This window comes from Phoenix dactylifera, chromosome 4 (genome assembly GCF_051530095.1).
Source record: "Phoenix dactylifera cultivar Ajwa chromosome 4, Ajwa_hap1_PhDact_Kaust_v1.1, whole genome shotgun sequence".
Classification (NCBI taxonomy): domain Eukaryota; kingdom Viridiplantae; phylum Streptophyta; class Magnoliopsida; order Arecales; family Arecaceae; genus Phoenix; species Phoenix dactylifera.
The window spans coordinates 6,164,872-6,175,076 of NC_143193.1; positions in this window are offsets into that span (position 1 = coordinate 6,164,872).

The following is a 10,205-nucleotide window of genomic DNA, read 5'->3' on the forward strand; positions in this document are numbered from 1 at the left end:
AATGAAGGGTTCACCGACAGCTTTATTCTGTCTTATCACTTTTTACTAGTGGTTTTGTAAATCTGTGTGCACCCCTGGTTTTGTAAATCTATGTGCACCCCTGGTTTTGTAAATCTGTGTGCACCCCTGGTTTTGTAAATCCGTGAGCACCCATGGTTTTGTAAGAATGGTTTCTGGGTTATTTCCTCTATAAAAGCCATCCTTGGGGTATGTCCAAGGCAGGCGAAAAAATATGGAATGAAGCACTTTTCCCTTCAATCTTCTGTGTAGTTTCCATCCTCCTTCTCTCTCTCTTGGTCTCCCTATCAGACTCTCCCCAATTGTCAGACTCTCCCCAATACTCTCCCCAATACCATCCTCCTTCTCTCTCTCTTGGTCTCCCTATCAGACTCTGATGTATTTCATAGAGAACAAGATTCCATGGATCTGGAAATGGACCTTATCTACTGGATTTGACTCTTGCAGCAAATAAATATGGTAATCCATCTATAAATTTAGATTTCCATAATTCAGTATTAGGATCACCTACTTGGAATACTCTAGTCATAAAGGTATCTTTATACCATCTAAAATGTGTTAAAGTTGGACATTTTAGGTTAAGTAATAGAGTTCTCATTGAATCTCCATCTTTTAATTCTAATCCTACAAAGTGTTGGATTATAGTAACACACAGTGTATATACTGCATCTTGTTCAGTGTCTATTCCTGGAGTGCCACTGCTAGTTGGCCTATCTGGCTCTACTTTTATAGTTTTTATATGTCCCAAAATTTCATTCTTTTGGTTTTCATTTAAATATCCCTGCCACCATCCTTTTAACTGACCTATGAATCCCGCTATTATAAATTTAACAATTTCATGATCAGTATTTCCATTTTGCTGGCAGATTGTTGAATACATCATTATTCTATGTATTACATCTAAAATTTGTTTATCAGACATTCCATCTATGTTCCATTCATAGATGTGTTTTCCAGAATAAGAGTTCTGATATGGTTCTCTTTCTTCATGTAATACATCTAATGGAGAAGGCCTTTTATAGTAATATTTTTCTAGTGGCCTAGGCTCATACCTAATAGGATTAACATTTAATTCATTCATTTGTTCTTCAAATTTTTCTAAGTCTAGAATATTTTCTTCTGGTAATTCTTCATCTGAGTTTATTTGAAAATTTTGTTCAATTATATTGCATAAGTCTTCCGAACTACTTTCAGTTGTCTGTTCGCTACCAGAGTTAGTCCTAGAATTTCTATTGACTACTCCTATGTGAAATCCTTTTAGTCTTTCTTCAAGGACTTTGATAAATTCTGCATTTGGCTTTTGTAACTTAAAGTTTTTTACTTCTGGTGGAGGCTGAATAACCGGAGTCATTGGTTCCTTATTTTTCTCAGGGTTTTCCTTTAATTTTTTTAGAATCTGGATGTCTTTCTCCATATTCTTTTGTATTTCATTTAATTTTTTCTCTAGCTGCAATAATTCTGTTCCTATGCAATGTAAGTATGCATTTGTATAATTTTGTGCTCTAATAAGAGTATTTAATTCTCTTATTGTGACATGTGAATGTTCCATCTTACTTAAGTTGGAATAAGCCATTGCTTCAGTTGATTGAAGTTTTAACATTTGTTGCGGAGGAAAAGGTGAATTTATTATTTCATCCTGTATGGTTGTCCATGTTTTCTGGAGAACCGCGATTTCTTGGTTTTTCTCATTTGCATAAAATTTTAAAAACCAAGGGGTAAAATATTCTATCTTTTGATAGTATTCTAATTCCTCATAATATTTATTTTTGTAATATACTAATTCTAATGGAGAAAATTTTCCCAAATACCATACTCTAAATGGTTTATTTCTTTCTGACTGAAACTCTTCATTGAGTTTTCTCCTTATATAACTTCCTTGGGTGTAATCCATTAAATATGAAAACTCATTTCTGATCGAGTAGGAGATTCCTTACTCTTATAGATTCCATAAGGAATACTATTCTTACTTATATTTATTTCTTCTACCACATTTGTTTCATCAATTCTTGTTCTAGAAGTCGAAGGTCTTGTATATCCATCAAAACTTCTACTTGACATTGATCTTCCTATCTCAGGAATTTTTACTTTTCTCTTGGAGTTATTAAACATGATCTCTACCGATCCATCTGTCATTTGTATGATTTGGTCTATATTTTCATTTATTACTGGTTGAGTTGGAATTACTTCTTCCATTGACCAAGATTCTGGAAAGTTTATTTCATTCCATGAGATTAACCTATTTGTGGCTATCCTAGTTGTTTGTAGGTTTGTATATACTAGAGTTGTATGACCCTTTTGAGTATCTAGTATACTTTTAGGTACTAAGGTGTTTAGTACTTTAAAATGAAGTCTATAGCTTATTGCTATCACTTCAGATCCTGGAATAAAATTATAACCAGATGTCATTATATTTAATTTTAGGGCTTCATAAAGATTTTGATCTGTCAAAGATAGACTAAAGTTGGGAACACAGTTAAAATATACTGGTCCATGGCACAGACTAGTTTCTACTACTGCCGCCAAAGATTCTTTAAATAAATTACATCTTCCATCTCTGATGGTTGACATTAAGCTAGTATTATTTCCTAACAAAGTTAGTGGTTTAAAAGCTACTTGGATCATTCCTATATGTAGGAACTGGTACTTTTTCCTATATTTTTCAATATCCTCTTTCCTTAATAATTTAAGGGTTTGAGGTGTTCCATCTGTTTGGAACGTTTGTTCAATCGTTTTTATTATCATTTTTGAACTAAAATCCCACATACCTATATGATAAATTTCATTAGGTGATACTTTTGGAATTGTCCAATTATTAATATCATCCATTGATTTTGGATATTCAATTAGCTGAGCATTTTTCACAAGATGATTATCTTGTTGATGTATGGAAGGGGTTTCCATAATTTTAGCAGAACGGCAGATAGGAGATATGGATATATAATATCATTGATCTTAGATCTCTTTATCTTATGTTTTCTTCTATAATCATTAGACTTTGAATTATTTGTCCTATCACAGGACTTTGTCTTCTAAATCTTATCAATCTTACTAAGTTTAATACCATATCTGAGTTTTAGTCTATAAGTCCCTCACGGATGCGGCCTGAACACCCTAACTCGCCATCCCGGCATTAACGGGTACAAATGGCCTTCCTACGGACCATCACTCAACTATGATATTGACTCAGCATGAGATTAGATTATAAGACATATAAAATAACTAAAGTCTAATAATTATAGAAAAGCATAAGGTAAAGAGTTCTAGGGTCTGGATATTATACCTCCATATGCTCCTTCCACCAACAGCTTAGCCAGCCATTCTGGCTATGCTCAGTTCCCTACCTAAGTAAGGTTGGCTTACCGAGACTTTTCCCCGGCGCTTATGTCTCGGCCTATTACCCTTACTATAGATAGTTGCCTACAGATTACCGACCCGAGGTACTACCAGTAGCCTCCCTCTTGGGTTCGGGGCTAATGAACTGAGAATGCCAACTTGGCTCTGATACCAATTGGGGAGAGGGAGGCTACTGATACCAATAGGTTGCTAGGTCCACCATTTGTGGTACCCTTTCTGGCTGTCTATGAAACAGGAAATTAGCTGTATTCATGGGAAGTGCATTGGCACTGCGTCCCCTGATTCCTCGAGAAGAATTTCTTCCCCGAGCATATGCTCCTCTGAGAGGAATCATCCCTGTAAAAATTCACGTGTTAAGAAATCTGGAAGAGAATTCTCTTTTGATTTGATATATTCAATATTAAAATTAAAAACAGACAATTGTGCCTGCCATCCAGCAAAAATTTGCTTGGATACCAAATTTTTTATATCTTTCTCTATGATCTGCTTTGCTGCTGTGCAGTCTATCCTCAACAAAAATTGTTGATTTAGCAGATCACTCTGAAATTTTAAAATACATTTAACTATGGAAAGCATCTCTTTCTTAATAGTAGAATACTTACTTTGAGTAGGATTCCATTTTCCGGAGACAAACCTGACAAGGATTTCTTTGCCATTATTAGGATTTAACTGCTTTAAGATTCCTCCATATCCGATATCAGATGCATCAGTTTCGACAATTTTAAACCAATTAGGATTAGCTAGTGCTAAGCAAGGTAAACTTTTTACCTTTGACTTGATTTTTCTTACCTGTTTAGTATGCAAATCACTCCAAGGAACCGGTCTTTTGTTAAGTCTTTTATACAAAAGAGCAGTATCTTCTGCGAGATTCTTGTAATAATCAGATATGTAGTTCAAACTTCCTAAAAATCTTTGAAGTTGTTTAACATCAATTATTTCATCTGGAAATTTAGATGCAAATTCAATATATGGTATTAAACTTAGTAAGATTGATAAGATTTAGAAGACAAAGTCCTGTGATAGGATAAATAATTCAAAGTCTAATGATTATAGAAGAAAGCATAAGATAAAGAGATCTAAGATCAATCAATTGGGGAGAGTATTGGGGAGAGTCTGACAATTGGGGAGAGTCTGATAGGGAGACCAAGAGAGAGAGAAGGAGGATGGAAACTACACAGAAGATTGAAGGGAAAAGTGCTTCATTCCATATTTTTTCGCCTCCCTTGGACATACCCCAAGGATGGCTTTTATAGAGGAAATAACCCAGAAACCATTCTTACAAAACCATGGGTGCTCACGGATTTACAAAACCAGGGGTGCACACAGATTTACAAAACCAGGGGTGCACATAGATTTACAAAACCAGGGGTGCACACAGATTTACAAAACCACTAGTAAAAAGTGATAAGACAGAATAAAGCTGTCGGTGAACCCTTCATTTGTCCACTATGCATAAAAGGTGTCGGTGAAGTGATTTCTTCACGGGTGTACTATCCAGAGCTTGATGTGACCACTGTCTTTCCTTTCTCTGTTTGCGGGACAGATTTTACTGCTCCCTTTTTTCTGGGTCTTCTGGTAAGAATTGTTTGCCATACTTCCTCCATTGGAGTAGGAGTATTCTGAACTTCTAGATCTTCGTTTGGATCTTGGGCTTCTCCTGCTAAACATTCATAAGTATTGTTTGTATTCTCAGGAGTATTTGATGAAGATTGTTGGGATGAGGCAGATTTCATGGATTTATCATCAAATGCCTCAAAAAATTCCTTCTTGATTTTTTCCAGGCATTTTGCCTTTACCTCTTCTTCAGATATATTAGGATATCTCCTGCTTAATTTATGTTTCATGGACATAAATAAGTTATCATCATTAGTACTGGATTGTTGAGGAGATCCAAATATTTTTTTCTCCTTATAGACTTGAATATTCTCTTTGATGGTAGTTATTATACCATCTAATTTGTCGTTGGGCATTCCTACCCACCATTTGTAGAGAGCATTTCTCTTTAAAACTGGAATATTGTTGGAGTCAAATCCAGTAGATAAGGTCCATTTCCAGATCCATGGAATCTTGTTCTCTATGAAATACATCATAGGACAGGTGGCAGTAGAGATCTGATCATCGGTCATTTTATTAATGATTGGATGTGTATCCACCTATTCTTCAAAAAGATTGAGTAATTCTTTAGGTAATATGCTTATGTCAGGGCCAAAGAATGTCCACCATTTGTTGAACCAACCCGGAACGGGTTTGGCCAGAACATCAGGATGTACCTGCAGAAACCAAGAGTGTTTTCTCTTGGGATTTTCATAAAAAAATAGGTTAGTGAAAGCCTCGACGTAGTCCCAGTATGTTGCCATGATTTCATAACCATATTTGGTTATCATGATTGGCCTGTTGGGATCCAGTCCCCATTCTTGTGGCTGCATGATCCTGCAAATAGTACATTTACTATAATTGATATAACTAGTTATATTATTATTATGGAAATTATGATTAATTTCCACAGATTCAGTAAGGAGCAATAATTTCTCCATTATCTGTCTGTCCTTGTCATTCATTGAAGGATATCCTTGCTCATCAAAATATTTTTGACGAATGCACCATGGGTCTTCCATTTGCTCAATGTCACTTGGACCCAGGTACATTATAATGGTCTCGCAACTATTTTGCAAGAATGAGGTGTCAATAGTACTTTCTTGAAGCACCTCTTTCATTGTTGGCTTAGATGATGATGAAGAAGAGAGATTTTCTCTTGCAGCATTTTGCTGTTCAACCTGCTTTTGTTTTTGTTGCCCCAAGTAGGTTGCTAGGTCCACCATTTGTGGTACCCTTTCTGGCTGTCTATGAAACAGGAAATTAGCTGTATTCATGGGAAGTGCATTGGCACTGCGTCCCCTGATTCCTCGAGAAGAATTTCTTCCCCGAGCATATGCTCCTCTGAGAGGAATCATCCCTGTAAAAATTCACGTGTTAAGAAATCTGGAAGAGAATTCTCTTTTGATTTGATATATTCAATATTAAAATTAAAAACAGACAATTGTGCCTGCCATCCAGCAAAAATTTGCTTGGATACCAAATTTTTTATATCTTTCTCTATGATCTGCTTTGCTGCTGTGCAGTCTATCCTCAACAAAAATTGTTGATTTAGCAGATCACTCTGAAATTTTAAAATACATTTAACTATGGAAAGCATCTCTTTCTTAATAGTAGAATACTTACTTTGAGTAGGATTCCATTTTTCGGAGACAAACCTGACAAGGATTTCTTTGCCATTATTAGGATTTAACTGCTTTAAGATTCCTCCATATCCGATATCAGATGCATCAGTTTCGACAATTTTAAACCAATTAGGATTAGCTAGTGCTAAGCAAGGTAAACTTTTTACCTTTGACTTGATTTTTCTTACCTGTTTAGTATGCAAATCACTCCAAGGAACCGGTCTTTTGTTAAGTCTTTTATACAAAAGAGCAGTATCTTCTGCGAGATTCTTGTAATAATCAGATATGTAGTTCAAACTTCCTAAAAATCTTTGAAGTTGTTTAACATCAATTATTTCATCTGGAAATTTAGATGCAAATTCAATACTTCTTTCAATAGGAATTATCTTCCCTTGAGAAATATAATGTCCTAAGAACCTTATCTTGGTTTGAAATAAGCTCATTTTCTTTTCGGATATAACTAATCCATTCTTATGGACTACCATCTTAAAATGTTTAAGATGTTTGATGTGGTCTTCAATTGTTTGAGAAAATATTAAGACATCATCTATATACACAATTATGTATGATATGTCATAAAAAATTTCATTCATAATTCTCTAAAATTCAGAGGGTGCATTTTTTAATCCAAAGGGCATTACGTTCCATTCATAATGACCAAATGGTACTGTAAAAGCAGTTTTGTATCTATCTGATTCTTTGATCTGGATTTGCCAATAGCCTGATTTTAGATCAAATTTTGAAAAGATAATTGCCTTATTCAATCTATCTAACAGATCTTTTTTATTTGGTAAGGGATACCTTATCCATTTTAGTACTTTATTCAAAGGTTTGTAGTTAATTACTAACCTCGGATTTCCTCTTTCCTTTTCTGCATTTTTATTAACATAAAAAGCAGTACAACTCCAAGGAGAAGAAGATTTTCTTATTAGCCTTCTATTGAGAAGTGTTTCTATCTCTTTTTTGCATAGTTTGAGATATTCTTGATTCATTTGTGTTGGCCTAGCCTTAGTAGGAATATCTTGTTCCTTAAAGGATTCTTCATAAGGTAGACTGACCTGATGACTTTTTCTATTCCAAAAAGCATTGGGTAATTCATCGCAAATTTCATTTTTGAATTGTTTTTCTATCATTTTGATCCTATTTTGATTATAAGGATCTTTCAATTTTTCTTCTATATTATAAAGGTCCACTTCCTCCTTTAGAAAGTTTAATTGATTTTCCTTTTTCATAAGGAAGTCTTTGATTTCATTTATCATTTTAGTGTGCGGGTCTGTTATAAATGGAAATATTAGCTTCTTTCCTTGGTTTTCTGCATAGATTCCAGTGTTATCTATTTTAGTGATTGGCATGATATCATTAAGGAAAGGAGTTCCTAGAATGATATCTTGTGTTAAGTTTTTTATTAAAATAAAAGATGTTTCAATACAAACATCTTGATTGCAAATGTGTGCTTTTGGTATTTTATATTTAATTGATAACTTATTTCCTCCAGCTGCAGTCAGTGTCTGTACTGTTTTTTGAAAATAAGTTGTTGGGATAAGTCCTTCTTGGATGCAGTTCATATCTGCACCACTATCTATTAATGCCTTAGCATTTTCTAATACAAAATCCTTATTGATTACTAAGTTTATCTTTATATACCATTTTTGGTATGTTATTTGATTCAATATGTTTAAGTATTCAGGAAGATCATTTGGTTCCTGAGTTTCTGGAAAAGATATCTGAGTCTCTTTTCTTGCATTTTCTAGGCTAGATATTCTAACATTGAATTCCTTATTTTCATGTTTTAACATAGATATTTCTATTTTTAATTGGTTTATTTCATATTTCAAGTCTTGTAAGGAAGCAGGTTTTTCTTTTATTCTAGAATGATTAAATCTATTCATTACTTCCTGAAATTGATATCCTTTATTGGGTAATACCAACTTTGATGATTCCCTGTTATTTGGGTTCTTCTCTATTAAAAATTCTAGTAGCTGTCTTTTGACATTATGATCAGTAACCTGATCTATGATCTTCAATATTTCCTCCTGACTATTTGTCAGTACATTTAATGATTTCATTCCTACCAAAGATTTCCAATAATCTTTGTTATATTGAATTGTATTACATTGACATTCTTTTCCCGATCTTATTTGTTCTTCTGCTGATGAAGATATAACTTCATTGATTTCATCTTCCGATGAACTTGAATAGTTACTATCTTCTTCTGAAGATGAATTTATCATGAGTTTCATTAACTGATTTTTCAGATTTTCATCTACTTCTAAGGAATCAATTTTCCTTCTCATTGAACATCGATTAGCATAATGTCCAAATCTACCACACCTATAACATTTAGGATCTTCTTTAATAATCCTTTTTTTCTTCTTTTTCTTAACAGCCTATTTTTCTTGCTGTTGTTGCTTTTTCTTAAAGTATCTTCTTTCTTTATACGCTTTATACTCTTTACGAGGCGTTTTGTGTACATATTTTTTGTACTTTCTTTTCTTTTTCTTAGATCCTTCTGGTTTTTCTTGCATGTCATATGCAAACTGATGACAGAAATCACCTAATTGGTGTTTTTCTATTTGTGATTGTTTCTTAATTTGTTTTTTAAGCTTTAGATCATTGCATATATTTAAACCTTCTTGAACACATACTCCTATGATCTGTCCATAAGTGTAGTGGTCATAGTTGATGTTTATTCCACCTAGAACAAGAATTGATGAAACAAATGTGGTGGAAGAAATAAATATAAGTAAGAATAGTATTCCTTATGGAATCTATAAGAGTAAGGAATCTCCTACTCGATCAGAAATGAGTTTTCATATTTAATGGATTACACCCAAGGAAGTTATATAAGGAGAAAACTCAATGAAGAGTTTCAGTCAGAAAGAAATAAACCATTTAGAGTATGGTATTTGGGAAAATTTTCTCCATTAGAATTAGTATATTACAAAAATAAATATTATGAGGAATTAGAATACTATCAAAAGATAGAATATTTTACCCCTTGGTTTTTAAAATTTTATGCAAATGAGAAAAATCAAGAAATCGCGGTTCTCCAGAAAACATGGACAACCATACAGGATGAAATAATAAATTCACCTTTTCCTCCGCAACAAATGTTAAAACTTCAATCAACTGAAGCAATGGCTTATTCCAACTTAAGTAAGATGGAACATTCACATGTCACAATAAGAGAATTAAATACTCTTATTAGAGCACAAAATTATACAAATGCATACTTACATTGCATAGGAACAGAATTATTGCAGCTAGAGAAAAAATTAAATGAAATACAAAAGAATATGGAGAAAGACATCCAGATTCTAAAAAAATTAAAGGAAAACCCTGAGAAAAATAAGGAACCAATGACTCCGGTTATTCAGCCTCCACCAGAAGTAAAAAACTTTAAGTTACAAAAGCCAAATGCAGAATTTATCAAAGTCCTTGAAGAAAGACTAAAAGGATTTCACATAGGAGTAGTCAATAGAAATTCTAGGACTAACTCTGGTAGCGAACAGACAACTGAAAGTAGTTCGGAAGACTTATGCAATATAATTGAACAAAATCTTCAAATAAACTCAGATGAAGAATTACGAGAAGAAAATATTCTAGACTTAGAAA